Source organism: Dipteris shenzhenensis, chromosome 4 (assembly GCF_047967505.1).
Source record: "Dipteris shenzhenensis isolate YYH24624 ecotype China chromosome 4, Dip_SZ_1.0, whole genome shotgun sequence".
Lineage (NCBI taxonomy): Eukaryota > Viridiplantae > Streptophyta > Polypodiopsida > Gleicheniales > Dipteridaceae > Dipteris > Dipteris shenzhenensis.
In genome coordinates this window covers 32,647,403-32,673,760 of record NC_141599.1, presented here as the reverse complement: position 1 = coordinate 32,673,760, position 26,358 = coordinate 32,647,403, and positions in this window count along the sequence as shown.

The following is a 26,358-nucleotide window of genomic DNA, read 5'->3' as shown; positions in this document are numbered from 1 at the left end:
CTTTTGCAAAAGGGTCTGCATTTATTTCGAAACATGTGAGACATGTGCTAAGTTGACCAAGAGTCTTATTTCAATGGGTTAGCTAGATGATGCTAGTTTTCACACCACTTTTGGCTTTCAGAGTTGGAAAATTCAGAAGGGCTCTATGCTTTTGGCCAGGGGTGCCAAGTGTGGGACTTTGTATCCCTTACATGTATCAGGGGTGTTTGATCATGTTGTTGCAATAACCGAGCAGCCAAGCACTTCTTTATGGCATTGCCGGTTGGGCCATATGAGCCAAAATGGGATGAAACTCTTATGCCATTTGGGTTATGTACCGCATTTGAGTTTCTCTGATTTTGAATTTTGTGAGCACTATCTCTATGGGAAGCAGACTAAATCAGCCCATAACAGAAGGGGAAAGAAAGAGTTTGAAAAGCTTGATCTGGTGCATTCAGACGTATGTGGTCCCATGCCTACACGATCATTAGGCGGGGTTGAATACTATGTGACATTCATTGATGATGCAACTAGGAAAGTGTGGGCTTATGCTATAGCTCAGAAGAGTGATGTGTTCCAGGTATTTTAGAAATGGTTGGCCTTGGTTGAGAATCAGTCAGGTAGAACGCTTAAATGCCTACGGACTGACAATGGTGGAGAGTATCTCTCACATGACTTTTAGCATTTCTGTGATACACGTGGGATTAAGAGGGAGCTCACATCCCCTCGTACTCTAGAGCAAGATCCAGTTGCAGAAAAGATGAACCGTACCATTCAAGAAAAGTTGTAATGCATGCTTTCCAATGCCAGTCTGTCTGGTGGTTTTTGGGCTGAGGCTATGAAGACTCCAGTGCATGTGATCAATAGATCACCTAGTAAGAGTTTGGATGGTGGTATTCTTGAAGAGGCATGGAGTGGCAAGAAGCCCTCTTACTCTCATTTGTGTATATTTGGGTGTGAGGAATATGCACATGTGCCAAAAGAGCTTCAAAAGAAGCTAGATCCTAAGTTTAGGAAATGCATCTTTCTAGGTTATGGTGAAAGTGGAGAGATGGGCTATCATCTCTGGGATCTAGAAGCAAAGAAGATCATACGCAGCAATGATGTAGTCTTCAATGAGAAGAAGATGCATAAGGCACCCATGAGGGATGTGGAAATGAGGAGAATCACTTTGCAGGATGTGAATCCACCTGCATATGTTGATAGACAGCAAGCTGTCCATGCACCAAATGTGCAAGAAATGGTACCACCAAGTACTCCCACAGGTATACAATCAAGGGTAGATGATGGATCATCTATTAGTGGAAATGATGAGCCAAATGTGGCTGATATGCAGGTGGGATAGCAAGCTGAAATACCCTTGAGAAGATCATCTAGAGTGTTTAGACCACCTGATAGATTTGTTCCAGGGGTAGACTATGTGATGCTTACTGATTGCGGGGAGCCTTCTTGCTACAGAGAGGCTATGATGCACAAGGATCAATGCAAGTGGGAGTATGCTATGCAATCAGAGATGAGTTCACTTATGAAGAATAAGACTTGGAACTTGGTTTCTTTGCCACATGGAAAGAAAGCATTGCCATGTAACTGGGTCTACAAAATGAAGGTCACAGGTGATGATATGCCTAGCTACAAGGCCCATTTGGTCGCTAAAGGGTTCAAGCAAGAGAAGGGTGTGGACTTTGATGAGATATTCTCTCCGGTTGTGAAGATGACCACACGTAGATGCATGCTTGGACTAGTGGCATCAGAGGATATGGTGCTTATGCAGATGGATGTCAAGACAGCTTTTAGCTTTCTTGCATGGGGATTTGCATGAGGAAATTTACATGGTGCATTCGAAAGGCTTTGAAGAAAAGGGCAAAGAGCATTTAGTTTGCAAGCTGAAGAAGAGTCTCTATGGTCTTAAGCAAGCACCTAGAGAATGGTATCAAAAGTTTAATGCTTTCATTCAGTCCCAGAGTTTTAGAAAAAGTGAAATTGATCACTGCCTCGACACTAAAAGGGCTAAGGATAATAGCCTGATAATCTTGGCACTATATGTGGATGATATGCTATTGGCTAGCAAGAATACTTATGAGCTAGATGCATTAAAGGCAAAGTTGCATGAGGCCTTTGATATGAAGGATTTGGGACTTGCAGGTCATATTCTTGGTATGCGCATCATGCGTGATCGGAGTAGGAAACTCCTTTGGCTTTCACAAAAAGAGTATGTTACAAAAGTATTGCAGCATTTCAATATGGAGGGGGGGAAGGTAGTGAGTACTCCATTGCCTCCATATGTGAAACTGAGTCATACAGATAGTCCCAAATCAGATGAGAAAAGGGCCATGATGGCCAAGGTTCCTTATGCATCAGCAGTTGGGAGTCTTATGTATGCTATGATAGTTACTAGACCAGACATTGCATTTGCAGTGGGAGTTGTTAGCCGGTATATGGCTAATCCAGGAAAGAGGCATTGGGAGGCAGTTAAGTGCATCATGAGGTACATGAAGGGTACCAAGGAGATGTGCATATGCTTTGGTAGAGGAGACATGCGTGTACTTGGGTACACAGATTTAGACTATGCAGGGCATGTGGATAGTAGGAGATCCACTTCTGGTTATGTGTTCATCTTTGCAAGTGGTGCAGTGTCGTGGATGTCTCGTGCACAGAAGTGCGTTGCTTTGTCTACCACAGAGGCTGAGTATGTTGCAGCCACAGAGGGTTGCAAGGAGGCTATATGGCTTGATCGGCTAGTGGGAGATTTGGGGATTCATACAGGTGTACCGACATTGCATAGTGATTCCATGAGTGCTATTCAGCTAGCACAGAATCCGGTCTTTCATGCAAAGACCAAAAACATTGAGGTCAGGTACCATTTCATCAGGGTGGTACTTGAGGACAAGTGCATAGAGCTTGTCAAGGTTCATACAGATGATAACCCTATAGATATGCTGACGAAGAGTCTACCTAGTCAGCGGTTTGAGTATTGTCGTGTATTGATGGGCATTGGATACTATGCTCACTGGTTGTTCTCCCTTAAAGGAACATTGTCCTTTAAGTGGGAGGTTGTGGGGGTTAGAGGTCACTGTGCCTTTAGCCCGGTTATGTACAATACCCAAATACATATATAAATGAATGAAAAAGAAGATTAGGGTGGTTCTGCACCCACCAAAACTTGTGTGGCTCTCTGTTTCTCTCTCTCCCTCTTCCGTTCTTGCTTCCGTTGAGAGCACTCTCACTCTTCTTACAAATCACCATGCAAGAAGGCATTCTTTACATCCATCTGATGTAAAGACCATCCCTTTGATGCAGCCATACCAATGACTGCTCTTACGGTTGCCATCCTTGCAACCGGACTGAATGTTTCTTCATAATCAATGCCATATGTCTGTGCATACCCCTTGACAACTAATCTTGCCTTGTATCTGTTTACAGAACCATCTGCATTGTGCTTCACCTTATAAACCCACTTACAGCCAATTGCATTCTTGTCTTTAGGCAAAGGCACCAATTCCCATGTAGCATTTACTTCCAAGGCATCCATTTCTTCATCCATGGCTTTCTCCCATTTTTCTTTTCCCATGGCTTGCTCAAAAGAAGTGGGTTCTGGTTCCTGTATCACTTTGACCATATAGGCATAGTGAATGGCTGTAAATCCATCATATTTCAGCCTATCCACAGGATACCTAGCTCTGGTAGACCTGCACCAAATAGGCTCACTTCCAAGTGCTCTCAAAACATCCCTAGTCTTCCTTACTCCAGGTGTAACAACAAAAGGAATACCCAACTCATCATCAATGCTCTGTTCTGAGCCACTAGATTCACCATCCACATAAGAGTGACCTGCATTCACATCAAACATGGGTTGATCTACCTTCTCTTTTCCTTTTTGTGATACCTGCATTCCACTATCTGCATTGCTTTGAGGAGATTCTCCTAATCTCAATCTGCCTATCCATGGCGAAGTATGCGAACCACTATTAGAGGACACTCCAAGTCCACTAATATTTTGTGATTGCTACTGTGAATTCTGTGTAGCATTACCATTTTGTGCATCTACATCATCAATCATATTTACTGGTTTATACCAGCTGCTCATCTCATCAAAAACATCTCTGCTCACTATAAACTTACGAGTAGAAGGGTTATAGCATCTATACCCTTTCTACTGCAGAGAATAACCAATAAAGATGCACTTCTTAGCTTTTGGATCCAACTTGGACCTCAACTCATCTGGCACATGAACATAAGCAATGCAACCAAAAATTTTCAAATGAGAAATATCTAGTTTCCTACCAATATATATCTCCTCTGGTGTTATGCCATGTATTGCTGCAGTGGGAGACCTGTTCATTATGTAAACTGCTGTAGCAACTGCTTCAACCCAATAATAATCTGGTAGGTCTTTTTCATTTAGCATAGCCCGAGATACCTCTCCAATATGCCTGTTTTTCCTTTCTGCAAGTCCATTTTACTATGGCGTATGACTGCATGAATATTACTGCTTTATGCCATGCTCCTGCAGGAATCTTGTAAACTCATTTGAGAGGTACTCTCCCCCTCCATCTGACCTTAGGCATTTTATTTACAGGCCTGTTTCTTTTTCAACCATAGCTTTAAAAGCTTTGAAATGCCCAAACACTTCACTTTTCTTTTTCATAAAATACACCCAGACTTTTCTGCTGTAGTCATCAATAAAAGTGGCAAAATAATGATAGCCTCCAAAAGATGCAGCTTTAGTAGTCCACACATCAGAGTGGATTAATTCCAATGGCTTCTTACTCTCTTGAACATGTCTAGGAAATGGTTTCCTTGCCTGTTTTCCAAATTGACAGGCTTCGCATACCTTATGCATTTCTGCAACCTTAAATTTAGGCAATCTTGCAACAATATTTTGGGCCTGCATTGATTTAAGTCACTGTACATTAACATGACCAATGCGTTTATGCCAAATATCAATATCTGCAACTACACCGGTCCCATGTGCAAACATTGTTGCACTCAATTCAGGCACGTCCGCATCCAATGTAAACATCCTGCCCTTCTTCTTTCCTTTTGCTATCAAGCGACCGTTATTTTTTATATCCTCAACAAAGCATCCATGAGGATTAAATCTGACCTGCAAGCCCTGCTCAACCATTTGACCAACAGAAACTAGGTTCTTGGTAATGTTCGGGACATGAAATACATCAGACAGGTATTTCTTTTTCCCATCCTGCATAGACAAAGGAATTTTACCAATCTACACAATAGGATGTGTAGTATCATCACCAGTCTCCACAAATCCTGGTTTTTCCATTTTCCTTGCATCTTGCATCCATTCTGCATGACCTGTCATGTGGTTTGATGCACCTGAGTCAACATACCACACATCATTTCGTTCTTCTGTACTTGTCACAGAATTGGTCATGTGCTGCACCATAAATAGATGCTCATTTCTGTCATCACCCTGTCTACTAGAAGATGCATAATTGCCTTGCTGCAATTTTCCATTCATAATGTCATTCTGCTTTTTGTAGTAGTCCTTAGCCATATGACCCATTTTACCACAGTAGTAGCATTCAACATTGTTGTTTGCATTTTGGCCTCTATGCCATCCACCATGGCCTCTTTGGCTCCCCCTGCCTCTAGAGTTACCATGTCCTCCTCCATAGAATTGGTTTTCTTGAGTTTGCTGCATATTCTGATTTCTACCATGGCCTCTAGATCGGCCTCCTCTACCTCTGCCTCTACCTCTTCCAGCATTTGAGTAGAGGACAATTTCTTTTGAAGTTCCTCCTGAAGAAGATGCACCCCCATTTCTCTGCTCTTCAGAAATTAGAAGAGCAAACAACTCTTCAAAATCAGGAAATTTTTCACGGACGGCAATGGATGTCCAGAACTGTGCATAATCCTTTCCTAGACCATTCAAGGTCACAGAAACTAGATCATCATCTTCCACTGGTGACCCAATGGAAGCAAGTGCATCTGCAATTTTCTTCACCTTCATGTGGTAGTCATTGATGCTCATATTTTCTCTCTGCACATTGTGCAACTCCTGCTTGAGCTGCATTTTCCTGGCTTGTGTATTTGTGCTGTATATTTTTGCCAAATTATCCCATGCCTCCTTCCTAGTGACGATTTTGCATCAACAGGCAACAAGCATGATTCTGCAACTCCCAATATCTCTGCACACAAGCATACGATGCAATTTCTATGGCAACTTTTCATCGAACAGCAGAGCAGTGGTCGCATAGCAAAAACATTGCCTTTTTTTGAGTGCCTGCGAAGAATTTTCGTCTTCAAAACGGGCCCCGAAATGCCCTCGAATCAGAAACGGCCCCCTCATGGCCCCACAGCATATACTGACCTCTCGCCACACTGCGAAGGGCGTCTCAATCTGAGACAGTGCACTCTTGCACTTCCGGATGTGCTACCTGCAAAGATTTGCTCCCAAACTCAAAAAAGGAAAGCAACATTGGTCCTCTTACTAGGACACCGCGACCTTAGTTTGCTTTCTTCAGCTCCTTACCACGAACCAGGCTCTAATACCATGTGAAGATAGTGGGAGAGAGGGAAGGAGTCTCACTTGCGGCTTTCTCACATACGCAATGGGGGAATACACATAAAGGTGGAGGCTGAAAACAGTTTTCCTCTTCTTAATTGTGAAAGCCAAAAGAACTCTAATACAAAGAAATAGAAGAACCCTATATGTGGGTCTCAAACCAAACTCAAGTAACTAAGGTGGCATACTAACTGAGCCACGAACTAGAGTAGATAAGGATAGCTGTCATCCAGCTATTATTCGTGGGCAGTGTACCAACCGCATCTGCAGCTAACAAGTCGGTGACATAAATGCACAATGGTCACCCTAGCATATCGCGAGTGGAGCTCGATATGTCAACAGTCACCCTATGGTTGTGGGCTGCAAGAAGAAATGTATCCTGGAAAAACTCTATGAAAAAGTCATCGGCAGCTACCTGCAATGCCCAAATAGTTGTTCTCTTCCACCGGTATCCAAGGCCTATAAAGTTTATATCATCACAAACTTCCCTATCAAGAATTTAAAAAGGAGCCAAGGGAATGCACAGTCCCATGGCTTTTTGGGCCCTTCTTATCTCCATTAAAGTATTGACCTTCTGTGTAAATCTTCTCTTTTTTGCTTGTTGGAGAAGATGCATTGGCTTTCCTTTTCTTCGATGTGAGTCCCGTCCTCTAGATGTTGCCAATTTTGCTATCAGGGGACTCCTGTCCATCTTCCTAGCAGTAGTCTTCATCCTTGCCATTGGAATTTATGCTAAACTGCACCTGAGATCATAAAACATAAGTCCTAAGTCCTCTCTCTCTCTCTCTCTCTCTCTCTCTCTCTCTCTCTCTCTCTCCCCTCTAATGCAACTATCCCCCCTTTGTACTTATATCCCCTCTATTCTCTGATGCATGGAGATAGCATGGAGTAAACTCTGCAATCAGTCTACCATTACTAACCTATCAAGGTCAACACGCTTGGGCCAAATGACAAATAATTGGGTAATGACAAATACTTGGGCACTTGTGGATTCTAGACTGAAGCTGCTATGCTTCCTTCCTTAGCATCCCCACCCAGCCATTCTATCCTACTACTTGTTTTGGGGTTTCATGGAGTAAGATGATTTGGATCCTGTCCCTATCTGTCCAGCTCTCCCTCTATTCAATGAGATAAAGAAGGGGGAGAGAGAAAAAAACAAAGTCAACTAATTTAAAGTCTCCATACTTAAGAGAGAAGCCAATGAATAAAATGCCAGTTGAGCAAATCATTTTTATTCAAACTACTTTATTCAAATCTGTAATATAGTTTGAAGATGTCAAAGTTGAGAAAATAAAATGACAAAAGTCTCCATACTTAAGAGAGAAGCCTCTCAGTTCTCTTCATATCACTCTGTGTGTGTGTGTGTGTGTGTGTGTGTGTGCGCGCGTGCACGCCTCTCTGCCTCTCTCTCTCTCTCTCTCTCTCTCTCTCTCTCTCTCTCTCTCTCACTCACTTCTACTTCTCAGTTCTCTACATATCCCTCTCTTTTTCTTAGTTCTGTCTATCCGTCTGTTTGCATGTCTGCCTCTCTCTCTCTCTCTCTCTACATCAATATATCCAAGCATCATATTCTTGCCACAATTTGCATGGGTCTTAAATCAATTGACCTCCATGTTTTTGCAAAGTTTCACGTGCACAACACACCAAATTGCAGGCAGGAATGTAAAATGCCCCAATTTCATATGTGCATCAAGCATATGTCAAGGAAAAACACAAAACAATGACCGGCATCAATGATATAAAAGTGTCAGATTGGTGTAAAAATGTGCATGGATCTAAAGTATATCTCATCCTAATGCTGTAGAGCAGAGGCCGATTGACGTTTTCATAGTGCAGCAGCAGGTGTTGCGACCACTAATCCAATATTAGTGCAATGGATCTAAAACCTTTTGAGGAAGGTTCATTGCAGTTGGTTCGTATCTTGAGATGGTTCCGGTATGACATGATTCTGATGCAGTTCTTGGCACGATGGAAGGAAGCGCACTATCATTTATGATTTTGTTTGATTATGGAGAGACTCCTTGTTCTTGATCTTGGGAGAGACTCCGATGAATGAATATCGTTTCGACACTATTCTTCTAGAATCCTTGGAAACGTTTCCCTTAGATGCACTCGGAATAGGTTCTACTCGAGTATGCTCTGGTGTGAAATCATTATCTGACTTCCAACGTCATGTATCATCATCGAATGAAGTTGCCTGCAAATATGTTGCCCACGAAAATGTTGATCGTCTGCACCATAATCAGATTTATTGCTGAAGGGCTAAAAATTTCTTGAGCAACAGATATGCTGCTATGTGCACTTTTCTCTAAACACAAGTTTCTGTAAACACAAATTCACACAACGTCAACTCCTTAGCAGGCTGCTCTACTACTCTCCTTGCCACCACCGACTCCTCAGGAGTTTAAGCAGCAAAGGGCTGAGACTGTTATCTAGTGCTTGTTGTTTGCCTCATCCTGAGAAGGACACAGGAGGTGAGGATGCCTACTTCATTTGTCCAGACAAGCAAGTTATTGGAGTTGATGATGGTGTGGGAGGCTGGGCTGACATGGGTGTTGATGCTGGGGAATATGCACAGGAGATTATGAATCAATCCTTGATAGTAGCTCGTCAAGAGCCTCGTGGTTTTATTGATCCTGCTCGTGTGTTGGAGAGAGCCCATGCGAAGACTACATGTCCGGGATCATCTACAGCTTGCATTCTTGCTCTCAGATTTTGTCTTGCAAGCTTGCTTCAATATTATTGCAATTGATCAACGCTTAAGTGCAGCAAAGATTGCTATTCATGCAGAAGAACTATATGAACAAATTGAAGTGCCATCAAATGGTCGACTCTAATCAGCAAGGAAGTGTTCTCATAGAATCTGAAATCCACTGTGTACAAATCGACTGTGTACAAATCTGAGATCAACACAATGCATATTCAATGCAAATTCAATCATTACAGCAGTGAATCACTTGATTACATTTGATAGTACTTCTTATATTTCAGTATATCATAAGTGCTTCTTTGTTGCATCAAAATCAGTACAAATCTTTGATTTCTGCTCATCAAATGGGGAAGAAAAGATGTGAAATTTGTTTGAAAAAGAATCATAAAACTTCATGATGTTCATACTTGAATGAACCATGGCAAGGATGACAAATGCAAATACTTTTGCATGGTTGATTTGGCTGAAGAATTCTATGACATTATCAACTTGTTTAAGAAAGCATCTGAGGCACCACTACATGTTTCTTCCTATGCTCATACTGATGTGCACGATGATATTCTACATGATGATATTTCTCATGTTCATGATGATGATATTTCTCATATGGATGATTTAGTTCTTGAAGATGATTATGCTACAGATTTGGAGGTTCCTACTATGCATGATTATCTTTTACATGACGATTCTTTATATGTTGATCCTTATGATACTATTTTTCATGATGGAGTTATTGTTTCTCATTATATGATGCTTGATGATATGCATTCTAGCATGCATGATGGGATCCATGTTGATGGATTTTTCCATGTGATGGAGGGTATATCCCATTCTTCTATGAGACATGAGGGGGCTGATTTGCCTATCCATGTCATGGTATTTATTGATGGATGTTCATATTTATTCACATGGATGATACAGTATGGTGGGATAGCATGGATTTTCATGTGCTATTGGCATGTGGACATGAGATATTTATGTCTATGTGTGTTTATATTCTTTACTCAACCATCTATGTTTCTTGAAGACTTTTCTTGTGCATGCCACTGCATGAGGAAAATGGAGCAGATTGATGCATATTTTCATTATGATGCAACATTGGCTCTCTTTGAGTCAGTGGATGATTTTGATGCAGATGTTGGAGCATCATTGACATATTTCTATGGAGAGTGCTATGTCTATACCATGTCTACTCTATGCCACTGGAGTGTGGACATTCTTATTCATTCATGGTTCTATGTTTTTATTCTTTATTCACATGTATGGATGACATTATATTTTATGGGTTCCCAGCCCTGGCATTTTGCTAAAAAATGGTGGCACTATAATCACATGTGCACTTACACTGTATTTGTGCACAATGGGATATTAGGCACTATGTCGTAGTTTTTTTTTTCTTTATTGCACAATAATTTCTATCTTTTGTAATTTAGAGGACAACTATGTTTGGAAGTAGTCTAAACCTTGGTACTGCACCAAGCTCTTTTCTCTATTTTCCAGCATAGTCTTGGATTGGTGAGATGTTGCATCATGAAGAGGGTCTACTAAATTGCATTAGACTGAAACTAGAAATAATACTGTGGGTTCGAGTCTACTATTTTGAGAAAATAGTTACCACCGGGTGTGCCAATGTTAACAGGGGATATAGGCACTATACTAAGGCTAAAGAGTGCTCACTATTAAGTACATTTACACCTGAGATGTGAAGGGGTGTGTCTTTATGCATGGTAACTTCCTCACATATCTTTGATGGATGTATCTCTTTTTGATGGATGTCATTGCATAATGAAATAAAGCTATGGATGAATTTCAGCCTGTGTATCTCTTTCTTTCTCATGAATGAATGTCTTTTCTTCTTCATCTTTGAGGGTGCTTGTGCACTCTCAACAACCTTCTCTCGCACATAGTGATAATGCACCTCAATGTGCTTTGTTCTAGCATGATAGACTGGGTTATTTGCCAAGTGTATACTACTCATGTTGTCACAATAAATGACAACTGGCCCATCTGTAGACTAATGCATATCATAAAGTAGATTATGCAACCAAGCTACCTTACATGCAGCCATTGCTGCACCCCTGTACTCAACCCCTGTGCTCGACAAGGCAACTGTAGGCTGTTTCTTGCTGCTACAAGTGACTGCAGTATTCCCAAAAGAGAACACATATCCATTGGTAGATCATCTATCAGAAATACTACCAGCTGTGACATGAAGTTGGGGGTAATAAACTTCACGCACCTCTTCACTTCCTGCTACTTTCGAACTGACTGACAAAGATATTTATCATTGAGAATGGGACGTTAGAAAGAAGCTTTTATGCCAAGATGCCACACCATACTTTCCTCCCTTAGATGAGAATGATGATGGTAGCATCCCAAGTGATGTTGTAATCAAGCATAGGGAGAAGGAAAGGGTCTCCAACAAAAGATGTGACATGAAGTTGGGGGTAATAAACTTCATGCACCTCTTCACTTCCTACTACTTTCGAACGGACTGACAAAGATATTTATCATTGAGAATGCGACATTAGAAAGAAGCTTTTATGCCAAGATACCACACCATACTTTCCTCCCTCAGATGAGAATGAAGATGGTAACATCCCAAGTGATGTTGTAATCAAGCATAGGGAGAAGGAAAGGATCAATAGAGGCCATAATCTCAGCGAGCCGGTCTGTGCCAAAGAGAAGAGTGATACGTTGTTGAAAGAAGATCTTACAGCTCAACATGACATGAACTGATATATATCGAGGAATTTTGATTAGGTCAGATGGGTAGATTCCGAGGAAACATTGCACCTCCTTCATAGACACCTTTGCACTTAGCTTAAAACACTCTACAAATTGTCATTAGACATAGAGGCCTATAACTTTCAGTAGAGACATAATATAAAATATTCAAGCACAAAAGAGATGTGCCTTAATATGGACTTCGCGCTGATATAACTTTCATTGAAAACAGACAGACGGTTGAAGAGATATAGATAGTTTACTGGAAGGGGGTAAAAACTATCATGAAAACAGACTATCAGACACAGAGACTCATAACATTTTGTAGCAATATCTGATTCAATATCTAAGCACCTAAGACATGCGCCTTAAAGAGAGCTTCGCGCTGATATATGCTTCATAAGAAACAGAGAAGCGGTCAAAAAGCTATGGATAGTTTACTAGACAGGGGTAAAAACTGTCATAAAAACAGACTGTCAGACACAGAGACTCATAACTTTTTGCAGCGATATCTGATTCAAGATCTCATCACACACAAACATGCGCCTTAAAGAGGGCTTCACGCTGATATAAATTTTATTAAAATTGGACAGCAAAATACTAACAGGGGGTCAAACTGTCATGAAAACTGCCCTCCACCCATGCTAATTTCGCCTAAGCAGGATTCTCCCTCAAGACTCCACCTTCATTAACGATCCACCCCTCATAGATTTTGTGTAGAAGAGGGGAAGAAGTTTTCATGGTGGCTCGGGAAACAGATGGACCATGTGTGCACAGTGAGCAACCGAATAGAAAGAACTTTTAAGGCTTTGAAAGAAAGAAAAGGGAAGAGACACTCAAGAGAGAGAGAACCTGAAGTGACCTTCATTACCAATAGGGTAAGAATCCACTCCAACACTATAAAAACAAGGGAGAAGAAGAGGTTTCATACATACAAGAGGGAGAGGAAGCTCCAAGACTACTCATAGAGAGAGAATAAACTAGAGAGAGATGGACTCAAGAGTCTACATAAGAGAATATCTACAAGAGGGAGAGAAGGCTTAGGGAGACTAGAGCTACAGCAACATGAGGCCTAATGGTGGAAGAGATTGATGAACTAAGGAGAGGAGGGCTCCTTTTATAGAGATTTTGTAACCCTCCTTCACCCATTACAATTGCTACCTGTAGATGCCTTTCCCCATCAATCACATAAGCACGTATGTCACCATCCATGTCCTTTTTGGCTACTCTTGCCATGTGTCCCATCACAAGATGCTCAAGACTCTTAAAATATTGAGAAATTCAAGAGTCTCCTCACATGGAGCCCATAGGGACCCTCTCTTTTCCACATGTCCACATCCTCCTTATTCCACATAGGAGTTCTAGAAGGATTCTGTTAGAGTTAGCTCAAATGTCCACCTCTCATGTAACCCACCAATATTCTGTGTACCCAATGTTGTAAGGCCCCCATATGAGGAGAAGCCATGATGGGTATCAAATATTGGGAGGGATCCCCAGTTTAGACACTGGAAGGGGTCTTAGAGTAGACCAGATGGTTATGAGACGGCTTAGGAGCCAAGAGTAGATACCCGTCTGCAAAAAGGGGGGGTTCGGGGGGGCGACAGCCCCCCGATAGCAGGGGGTCCAGGGGGCGCAGGCCCCCGGTGGGGGTCTGGGGGCAAAGCCCCCAGCGGCAGGGTCCGGGGGCTACTGGTAGCCCCAGGCCCGACGGTATGACCTATGCGCGATCCTTCATCTGCCCGCCGGCATGTTTTCTGAAGGGTCGGTGGTCTTCCAGGCCGACTGTCTATTAGGCCGACTGCCTATTACAGGGCCGACCGTCAACCACTTACACTATATAGTTGGCCACCCCCTATCATCAGATCACCAGTTCTTCACGCTCATAGTCCTCCGTCCAGCATCTGTCTAGATCACCATCGAAGCTCTGTCTGTAGAGCGCACGGGTGGACAGCCAACCATCAGTTGTATCAGCAGTTTGGTATATCAGAATTTTTGTATTCTCTCCAGCTTTCCATCGTGTACTTGCGTTTTGTTGTTATCTTCCGCTGCGTACTATTTTCTTACAGATTCCTCTTGACTTCACACTCCTCCACATGCCGTCCACATGCTTGGCATGTGGCCTCTCTTATATTATTGGAGCACATGGACATGAGCCCACCTCTTTATATGACTCACTCTTCCTATTGTCTAAAAACTCCATAATATCCAATACACAAATAACTCTCACCCCATACCAAGGTATTTATAATTCATACCTATGGTATTTACAATGACCCATTCCACTCATCCTCTCAATCCCATACAATATCATAGAAAATAGAAATAAGTGAGAGCCACTAGGCTATCACTTGATACTCAAACTCTTATCAAACATAGAAAAAAACAATACCAATGTCAAATTAAAAATATCAATTTTTGGCATCACACCAGCCCAATCAGCATCAGTGTATCCATGCAACTGTATCTGAACCCCAGTCTCATAAAAGAGTCCATACTGCAATGTGGACTTCACATACCTGAGTATGCGTCTAGCCGCATCCGAATGCGGTTTCCTTGGAGCCTGCATAAACTGACTTACCAATCCAACAGCATAGCTCAAATCTGGCCTAGTAATAGTCATATAAATCAAACTTCCTACTATGTGTCTGTACATAGTAGGGTCTTCCAGAAGCTCACTTGCATCTGCGCTCAACTTCACATTCTGCTCCAAAGGAACTGAAATAGGCTTACAACCTGTCATCCCATATTTGGACAGCATGTCCAATCCATACTGCCTCTACAAGAGCCGTATCCCACTTGGTGATCTAATCACCTCAAGGCCCAAGAAATAACGCAACTCTCCCAAATACTTCATCTCAAACTTCTACTTCAATAGCATTTTCACATGAAGGATATCTTCATCACTATCACCTGTGATGATCAAATCATCAACATAAATGACAAGCAGCATAATACCTTTCTCTGTTTTTCTCACATAAAGTGAGAAATCTACCTTGGAAATTTGAAAGCCAATAGTGACAAGATACTGTTCTATCTTGTCAAACCATGTCTAGGTGCTTGCTTCAAGCCATACAAGGCTTTCTTCAATGTGCAAATAAACTTAGGATGAACAGCATGAACATAACCTGGTGGCTGCTCCATAAAGACCTCTTTGTGGGGGTTAAAGGTCACTATGCCTTTACCCCGGTTATGTACAATACCCAAACACATATATAAATGAATGATAAAGAAGATTAGGGTGGTTCTGCACCCACCAAAACTTGTGTGGCTCTCTGTTTCTCTCTCTCCCTCTTCCGTTCTTGCTTCCATTGAGAGCACTCTCAACTGGTATTAGAGCTCGGGTGATCTAGTAAGCGTGCGTGAATGCCTAGAAGCTCAGCAGCTCTGTGGGAGGAAGGAGAAGCTCTGTGCGAAGCTTTGTGGGTGACTTTACTTGCATCCGAGTGTGCAGAGACCTTGGAGGAACCTTTGGAAAAGTCACTTTGGTTTTGCGAAGTGGTTTTGAGAGCCTGTTAAGTGTTTTCAAAGAAAAAGACATTTTTTGAGCTTTCCCTGCTCCACTCGATGACAGAGACTCCGTATTGACTTGTAGAGGCAACTATTGCTTGCTTTTGGTGTCCACTTCACTTCAGGAGCTTGGAAACACCTTTATTCTTGAATCTGGAATCATTTCATTGGATTTGTGACTCACTGTGTCAGTTTCTGCGTTTTTCTACCCGGGTGTTAGAACTCAAGCTTGGAGCAACCATTTGTAGATCTGTCAGTTCCGGTGGACTCAGGAGGTCCTAAGAGTTCTATGTTGCTCATCATTCGCACTCCAATGGAGTTTACAAATAGCTTTTTTTCCAAAAACGTTTTTCAATCCATGTGTTAGACGCAGTGATTGAGACCAGGTTTCCAAAACCATCTGTCCCATTGCGTTCTGGATGCCCAAAGACCCTTACGTATCAGTTCTTGTGTGATTCGGTGGAGGATTTTCAGAGTTATAGATCTCTCTATACTCGATTTCATCTCTCTGTTATGCATTTTTTCATTCTAAGGTTTTGAAACCTTAGATTTATGCCACATGGCAGTGGATAAGTGTTGACTCGCATTTCTCACTCATCGGTTGGGATTTTGGAGTTCCAACAGAAGAGAGATATTTGCAGATTTTCTTGCTGAGTCCGATTATGCAATGGTGCCCATGTTTTGAGGCATCTCAGGTTCTATTTTTAGTAGCAGTCATTATTGTGGGACTATGATTTCTTGAGCATACCTTATGCAAATCACTTTGGTTGCAGTTTGAGCAATGTGCGCTCATTCGTGGTGTGCATTGGGTTGCAGTTGATGATTTATAGGCCATTTGGATGCATTGTGGTCCTTATTGGATGCGCTGATAGGCCCAAATTGCCTTGTGGGATGCTATTTTTATGGACGCTTTGCACATGGATGCTATTTTATGCTGAGGGACAGCTTTGACACATTGCAGGTGATGCACTGATAGTGCTATGCTCTCTTGGATGAGATATTATTAATGCATATGCCAGTGGACGGTGTTTATGCTTGAGTCATTTGGCACTTATTGGCATTCTGGATTGCCATTGCAGTTGGCATTTTCTTTTGGGCCAGATTTGCTCATATGGATGCATAGTCTATGCACATGAGTCAGATGCTTTGAGACATGAGTTTTGGTGATATTTCACTCTATTGTGGCATACACATTTGGGTGCACCTGGTATTTGGTGTGATTCTCTCTTATAGGCACTAGCATTTGGGATTTTGCTTTATTTACATCATGGCATCCTCTTCCATGTCTGAAAAGGAGTTTTTTAGCATTAAAAAGTTTAATGGGACAAAATTTTCTTTGTGGAAAGAACAGATAAGGGATGTGCTTATTCAAAAGAAGCAGATTAAACCCTTGGCAGGGATTGAAGCTAAGCCTGCAAATATGTCTGAGGATGATTGGAATGAGTTGGATGCATTAGCAAAGTCTACTATTAGACTTCATCTTGCAGAGTCAGCTTATTTCATAGTAGTAAATGAGCAGACTACGGAAGATTTGTGGAAAAAACTATGTGCCACTTATGAGAAGGAAAGTGCCTCTAATAAAGTTTACCTCACGAAGAGGTTGTTTGAGCTGCAGATGAAGGAAGGGGTCTCCATTCCTTCTCACTTGAATGAATTCAATATTATTTTCAGCCAGCTTCAGGCTCAGAAGATGAATTTTGATGCGGAGACTAAGGCAATATTTCTCTTATGTTCATTGCCATCCTCATGGGATACCTTCCGTACAGCTATCAGTAACTCTGCACCTGGTGGAGTACTGAAATTTGATGACGTTGTGCGTAGCTTATTGGCCGAGGAGATTAGACGGAAGTCTATGGACGGCAACAAGTAGGATGCAGCCTTAAATGTGCAAAGGGGCAGATCACAGTTCAGGGGGAAGTCCCAAGAAAGAGGGAAGTCTCGTAGCAAATCCAAGGCACGGAACATTGAGTGTTACCACTGTGGCAAGAAGGGCCATATGAAAAAGGATTGCTACAAACTGAAAAGAGATCAAAAGGATAAGAAAAAGAATGCAAATTGGGGTGCAAATCAAAAGGAAGAGAGTCCAAGGGAAGACAAAGGAAAAGTGAAGATCGAGGAGATCAATGCAATCACACATGATAGTGACAATGACGTTCTCTGGTCTTAAGCAAGCACCTAGAGAATGGTATCAAAAGTTTAATGCTTTCATTCAGTCCCAGAGTTTTAGAAAAAGTGAAATTGATCACTGCCTCTACACTAAAAGGGCTAAGGATAATAGCCTGATAATCTTGGCACTATATGTGGATGATAGGCTATTGGCTAGCAAGAATACTTATGAGCTAGATGCATTAAAGGCAAAGTTGCATGAGGCCTTTGATATGAAGGATTTGGGACTTGCAGGACATATTCTTGGTATGCGCATCATGCGTGATCGGAGTAGGAAACTCCTTTGGCTTTCACAAAAAGAGTATGTTACAAAAGTATTGCAGCATTTCAATATGGAGGGGGGGAAGGTAGTGAGTACTCCATTGCCTCCATATGTGAAACTGAGTCATACAGATAGTCCCAAATCAGATGAGAAAAGGGCCATGATGGCCAAGGTTCCTTATGCATCAGCACTTGGGAGTCTTATGTATGCTATGATAGTTACTAGACCAGACATTGCATTTGCAGTGGGAGTTGTTAGCCGGTATATGGCTAATCCAGGAAAGAGGCATTGGGAGGCAGTTAAGTGCATCATGAGGTACATGAAGGGTACCAAGGAGATGTGCATATGCTTTGGTAGAGGAGACATGCATGTACTTGGGTACACAGATTTAGACTATGCAGGGCATGTGGATAGTAGGAGATCCACTTCTGGTTATGTGTTCATCTTTGCAAGTGGTGCAGTGTCGTCGTGCACAGAAGTGCGTTGCTTTGTCTACCACAGAGGCTGAGTATGTTGCAGCCACAGAGTGTTGCAAGGAGGCTATATGGCTTGATCGGCTAGTGGGAGATTTGGGGATTCATACAGGTGTACCGACATTCCATAGTGATTCCATGAGTGCTATTCAGCTCGCACAGAATCCAGTCTTTCATGCAAAGACCAAACACATTGAGGTCAGGTACCATTTCATCAGGGTGGTACTTTTGAGGACAAGTGCATAGAGCTTGTCAAGGTTCATACAGATGATAACCCTGTAGATATGCTGACGAAGAGTCTACCTAGTTAGCAGTTTGAGTATTGTCGTGTATTGATGGGCATTGGATACTATGCTCACTGGTTGTTCTCCCTTAAAGGAACATTGTCCTTTAAGTGGGAGGTTGTGGGGGTTAGAGGTCACTGTGCATTTACCCCGGTTATGTACAATACCCAAACACATCTATAAATGAATGAAAAAGAAGATTAGGGTGGTTCTGCACCCACCAAAACTTGTGTGGCTCTCTGTTTCTCTCTCTCCCTCTTCCATTCTTGCTTCCGTTGAGACCACTCTCACTCTTCTTACAAATCACCATGCAATAAGGCATTCTTTACATCCATCTGATGTAAAGACCTGATGTAAAGACCATCCCTTTGATGCAGCCATACCAATGACTGCTCTTACCGTTGCCATCCTTGCAACCAGACTGAATGTTTCTTCATAATCAATGCCATATGTCTGTACATACCCTTTGACAACTAATCTTGCCTTGTATCTGTTTACAGAACCATCTGCATTGTGCTTCACCTTATAAACCCACTTACAGCCAATTGCATTCTTGTCTTTAGGCAAAGGCACCAATTCCCATGTAGCATTTACTTCCAAGGCATCCATTTCTTCATCCACGGCTTTCTCCCATTTTTCTTTTCCCATGACTTGCTCAAAAGAAGTGGGTTCTAGTTCCTGTATCACTTTGACCATATAGGCATAGTGAATGGCTGTAAATCCATCATATTTCAGCCTATCCACAGGATACCTAGCTCTGGTAGACCTGTGCAAAATAGGCTCACTTCCAACTGCTCTCAAAACATCCCTGGTCTTCCTTACTCCAGGTGTAACAACAGAAGGAATACCCAACTCATCATCAATGCTCTGTTCTGAGCCACTAGATTCACCATCCACATAAGAGTGACCTACATTCACATCAAACATGGGTTGATCTACCTTCTCTTTTCCTTTTGATGATACCTGCATACCACTATCTGCATTTCTTTGAGGAGATTCTCCTAATCTCAATCTGCCTATCCATGGCGAAGTATGCGAACCACTATTAGAGGACACTCCAAGTCCACTAATATTTTGTGATTGCTACTGTGAATTCTGTGTAGCATTACCATTTTGTGCATCTACATCATCAATCACATTTAGTGGTTTATACCAGCTGCTCATCTCATCAAAAACATCTCTGCTCACTATAAACTTACAAGTAGAAGGGTTATAGCATCTATACCCTTTCTACTGCAGAGAATAACCAATAAAGATGCACTTCTTAGCTTTTGGATCCAACTTGGACCTCAACTCATCTGGCACATGAACATAAGCAATGCAACCAAAAATTTTCACATGAGAAATATCTAGTTTCCTACCAGTATATATCTCCTCTGGTGTTATGCCATGTATTGCTATAGTGGGAGACCTGTTCATTATGTAAACTGCTGTAGCAACTGCTTCAGCCCAATAATAATCTGGTAGGTCTTTTTCATTTAGCATAGCCCGAGATACCTCTCCAATATGCCTGTTTTTCCTTTCTGCAAGTCCATTTTGCTATGGGGTATGACTGCATGAATATTACTGCTTTATGCCATGCTCCTGCAGGAATCTTGCAAACTCATTTGAGAGGTACTCTCCCCCTCCATCTGACCTTAGGCATTTTATTTGCAGGCCTGTTTCTTTTTCAACCATAGCATTAAAAGCTTTGAAATGCCCAAACACTTCACTTTTCTTTTTCATAAAATACACACAAACTTTTCTGCTGTAGTCATCAATAAAAGTGGCAAAATAATGATAGCCTCCAAAAGATGCAGCTTTAGTAGTCCACACATCAGAGTGGATTAATTCCAATGGCTTCTTACTCTCTTGAACATGTCTAGGAAATGGTTTCCTTGCCTGTTTTCCAAATTGACAAGCTTCGCATACCTTATGCATTTCTGCAACCTTAAATTTAGGCAATCTTGCAACAATATCCAACGTAAACATCCTGCCCTTCTTCTTTCCTTTTGCTATCAAGCGACCGTTATTTTTCATATCCTCAACAAAGCATCCATGAGGATTAAATCTGACGTGCAAGCCCTACTCAACCATTTGACCAACAGAAACCAAGTTCTTCGTGATATTCGGGACATGAAATACATCAGACAGGTATTTCTTTTTTCCATCCTGCATTGACAAAGGAATTTTACCAATCTACACAATAGGATGTGCAGTATCATGACCAGTCTTCACAAATCCTGGTCTTTCTATTTTCCTTGCATCTTGCATCCATTCTGCATGACCTGTCATGTGGTTTGATGTACTTGAGTCAACATACCACACATCATTGCTTTCTTCTCTGCACTTGTTACAGAATTGGTCATGTGCTGCGCCATAAACAGATGCTCATTTCTGTCATCACCCTGTCTACTAGAAGATGCATAATTCCCTTGCTGCAATTTTCCATTCATGATGTCATTCTACTTTTTATAGCAGTCTTTAGCCATGTGACCCATTTTACCATAGTAGTAGCATTCAACATTGATGTTTGCATTTTGGCCTCTCTGCCATCCACCACGAGCTCTTTGGCTCCCCCTGCCTCTAGAGTTACCACATCCTCCTCCATAGGACTGGTTTTCTTGAGTTTGCTGCATATTTTGATTTCTACCATGGCCTCCAGATCAGCCTCCTCTACATCTACCTCTACCTCTTCTAGCATTTGAGTAGAAGACAGTTTCTTTTGAAGTCCCTCCTGAAGAAGATGCACCACCATTTCTCTGCTCTTAAAAAATTAGAAGAGCAAACAACTCCTCAAAATCAAGAAATTTTTCACGGACAGCAATGGATGTCCGAAACTGTGCATAATCCTTTCCTAGACCATTCAAGGTCACAGAAACTAGATCATCATCTTCCACTAGTGACCCAATGGAAGCAAGTGCATCTGCAATTTTCTTCACCTTCATGTGGTATTCATTGATGCTCATATTTTCTCTCTACACATTGTGCAACTCTTGCTTGAGTACATTTTCCTGGCTTGCATATTTGTGCTGTACATTTTTGCCAAAGTATCCCATGCCTACTTTGGCATACTTGCATCTTGAATATGCACAATCGTAGAATCTGAAATACTGATAGACAGCGAGTACATAACTTTTCTGGCTCTCTCATGCCATCCTTTAAATGCCTGCATTTCCTATTGATTGGGAACATTAGGAAGAATTGGTTCTTCTTCATTTCCTATAATGAACTCCCAATTGCCTTTTCCCATAAGGAAATTCGTCATTCTAAACTTCCATGCTTGGAAGTTGTTCTTGTCAAGATTTTCAGTGACATTCTATGAAAGAGAATCAGACGCCATTACAGAACACTGCAAAATATTCTGTCACTGCAAAAAACAAAGCTTCTGCCTCACAAGGGCAAATCTACAAAACTAACAAAAGTGGTATTTGACCACACAGTCACTTCCTAGTGATGATTTTGCATCAACAGGCAATAAGGATGATTCTATAACTCCCAATATCTCTGCGCACAGGCATACGATGGAATTTCTACGACAAATTTTCACCGACCTGTAGAGCAGTGGTCGCACAACAAAAACAGGGCCTTTTTCTCAGTGCTTACAGAGAACTTCCGCCTCCAAAACAGGCCCCGAAATGGCCTCGAATCAGAAAAATAAAGTCACTGAGGGCTTCGCCTATTCCCGCAGCATATACTACCCTCTCGCCATACCATGAAGGGCATCTCAATCTGAGACAATGGACTCTTGCACTTTGCAGTTGTGCTACCTGTAGAGATTTGCTCCCAAACTCGAAAAAGGAAAGCAACACTGATCCTCTTACCAGGACACCGCAAACTTGGTTTACTTTCTTGAGCTCCTTACCACGAATCAGGCTCTGATACCATGTGAAGATAGTGGGAGAGAAGGAAGGAGTCTCACTTGCGGCTTTCTCACATACATAATGGGGGAATACACACAAAGGTGGAGGTTGAAAACAGTTTTCCTCTTCTTAGTTGTGAAAGCCAAAAGAACTCTAGTACAAAGAAATAGAAGAACCCTATATGTGGGTCTCAAACCAAACTCAGCTAACTAAGGTGGCATACTAACTGAGCCACGAACTAGAGTACATAATAATAGCTATCATCCAACTATTATTCATGGGCAGTGTACCAACTGCATCTGTAGCTAACAAGTCGATGACATAAATGCACAACGGTCACCCTGGCATATCACGAGTGGAGCTCGATATCTCAACACTCTATAGCACCTCAGCATCTGGTAGGGGGAAGAATCATCCTAGTGATTTTTTATCTAATGCCTTAGCATAATAGGGAGCCTCAGGATCCTCCACTACCTTTCCATTGAATCCTCCACACACTTCTCACAAGCAAGGGCATCATCCCCCCTCTTCTCACTAGGAAAAATCTTTTGGCGAGCTTTTTAATGTGAGCCAATGCATGGTATGATCATGCCAATGCTTAATTTCTTGACAATTTGGATCATCCATGATCAAAAATAAAAATTGTGCACATTCCACCATCCAAATAATGTAGAAGCCCTATGAAAATTTGCAAGTATATGGGACTTACTCATTTCAAGATTTGTGTAAAATTTCATGGCACACTCATGTGCACCATGCATTGTTAAAAATGAAATTATATGCATGCCCCCACATATAAATGGTGTTTAAACCTTATGAGACTTTGCGAGTGTATGGGACCTGCTGAAAAAATGTCTATGTAAAGTTATTGAAGACATGTAGATACTGTATAAGCATACTGATGCATAATTTTTTGGCACTTATGTAGCATGCACAGTGGAAATTGAGAAAATGTGCATGCTCCATGTTGAACCCCCAAGTAGATATGTCGATGATTCAATTAAGTTCGAGCATGAACAAATGAAGAGCAAGTAGTGAACAAAAGACACAAGAGTGAAGGATGGGATCGAGCAAGGGCAAGGTGAAGTGGGAGGTTCCCCTTCACACAAGTTAACATTGTCTTCATCAAACTGAACCCAAGAGTGATTGTTGTAAACAACAAGGGCGAGATGGGGGGGGTCCAAAGTTGTCAAAGGATTTGATGGTCATGCTAGGAGTGCCAATAATGTTTGATGCCCAAGTAATGAAACCTACCCTTTTGACAAGTATGTGTAAATGATTGTAAATGCAAGTGGCTAGTACCCACCATACAATGTTAGATGTCTTGTATATAAGTTTGTAGATCCCCTTAGTCTTTTTGTCATTGCAACTTGTATGCGTAAAGTGTGTCTAAAGAGATGTTCACATCATTCTCCTCACCCATTGGGGCTGATGAAAGAGTACTTCAATTCCAATTAATTGTGTACTTTCTCTCTTTTTTCTAGGTTAAATGTTTTCCCCTTGCCCTAATATTCCCTTCCATACTACATATGATTAGCAGTCATGCATTGTTTACGAAGGATAGCATCATCTAGCCATCTAGAAATAGCTACCTACCACACACACCCAAAGTGAATGCAAAGGCACAACATGCCGCTACAAACCAAAGCACCTACATGCAACAACATGATTTGGCATAACATTTTGGTGATCCTACTAGGGAAGTCAACAATGGGAGCAATGGAAATCAAATCATAGTGAATGAAGAAAAAAAAGATGCAAGGGCATGATGCCAGTGCAAAGGTAACAACAACAAAGAGATGAGTAAATAGCCAAAATAGGAGCTTAAGCAAGAGGACTTTGGACGACCACCAAAGAAGAGAACTAGATCGAAGGGATTGAGTATGCTGATCAATGAGAGGAAGAAGGGGAAGCCCAAGAGATCAAGATCCCCCACCTCAAGTAGATATGGACAAGTTCCAGCAAGAACTTGGAATTAGATCTCTTAAGGGCAAAGTTCATGTTCATCCAATGCAATTTAACAGATCGTAATGAATCTCTTACCTACGTGCATATAAAATTGATCTAAAGTTTAAAAAATACCTAGATGCTTAAACTTTATTAGTAATTATGTATAATACATAGAAATTAATTTGCGAGACATAAAAATTTTAAATTGATGTCTACCAATTTTAAAAGTACCACATGGATCAACCAATAGCATTAATAGATGCCTCGTGTCTTTTTAGTTAATTTGATTTACTACATGACTTTCCATTCATAAAATGAAGGTTATGACTTTTTTTTCTTTTCTTTTCAATCTTTCTATCAAACTATGGTCCCTAGAGATCGGTTTTTTGCTCATTTGAGAAAAATTCCAATCCGAAGGCTTAGAATTACATGTAGCAATCATCCAATTTTGATCCCAAGGATCGGATCTGCAAGCAATTGCAATCTGGTCCTTTGGGTTGGATTTGCATATAGCTCAACTACATGCAATTCCAATCACTGGGATCAAAATTTTGCCCAATTAAACCGAATTCCAATCCTGTGAATTGGATTTTGAAACAAAGCCAAAAACAACTAGCAAACTTTTAAAAGTCATAACTTTCATTTTACATGTGGAAACTAGTTCATGTAGCATACTGGCAAGACACAAGGCATATATTTATGGTATTGGTTGACATGTGTTAATTTGATTTTTTTTTTGTAAAAGAAATTTTCATATATTAGAAAATTGAAAATTTAAGCACTTGGCTATGGTTTTCAATTTTACATTGTACATAAGAGACTACAAGCCCGAAAGGGTAGACCTCGACCTACTGCAAAGCTTGCAGTAATGGCAGGGACGTGTGTGCATCCTTGCAAGCTTCGTTTGGAGTAGTTGGCTATAGCACAATTATGCATCCAGGGCACCAATTTAATACTTTTAATGACATAATAAAGAAAAATGTCAATACTAAAATTCAATACAACAGTAAAATAATAATTGCCTCGGGGGGTGGGGGGGGGGGAGGGCACTAAGCAATGTGTAAGATAACACATACAATCAACGAAAGGGGTTTTATATTTTTATGGAGTTACATAAAATATGCATATGTAAGGGGTTTTTCAATTCAAAATTTCCATACATAAGGGATACTTTTATCATCTTAAAATTAATAGAAGGGGTGTATATAGGTTATTGAAATCCGTAGGCAGGGGTTTTTTTCATACCCCTTGATCGCACATACTATATGGGAACTTTACATAGTGTCCCCTAGGTAATAATTGTGTCAAAGCTAATTAAACTGACTAAAATCTAATATCTAAAAATATATAATTTTAGAATTTTAATATATATGAACATATTCTATTATGAAAGACCTAGATACATGGGGTGTGTCTTATGCTTCACTAGAACTAAGTATTTACATTTTAAAATGATCCAAATTTGACCCACACAAGCTCCAATTCCTTCCATACCTATTTTAGTACCTTCCACTTGGACAAGTTCTTCTTTCCTTGTAAGCCCATCATCTATCATCACATCATTTCATCCCAAAGAAGTGATGCCACCAAATAGTTTGGGTAGAAGCATGTGCTAAAAATCATGAAAGTGATCATGATCAGAGAGATGCTAAAAGTTTTGGGCTGAGTGTTTTAGAATTGGCATTATAGGTCGAGATAAAGTTAGTTCCAGGGATCATTGAAAGATGCAAATGGATTGCATCACCGGCAATTGGCATTATAGGTCAAGATAAAGTTAGTTCCAGAGATCATTGCAATCAAAATTTTGGTTCCAACACTCAAGACATGGCCTTACTTTTTGCCAAAATGTATACTCAATTCAATAATTCATATAGTAGTCAGCACAACCAAGGGCCCAAAGGGTTAAAGTATGTTGTTTTTGAAGGGTAG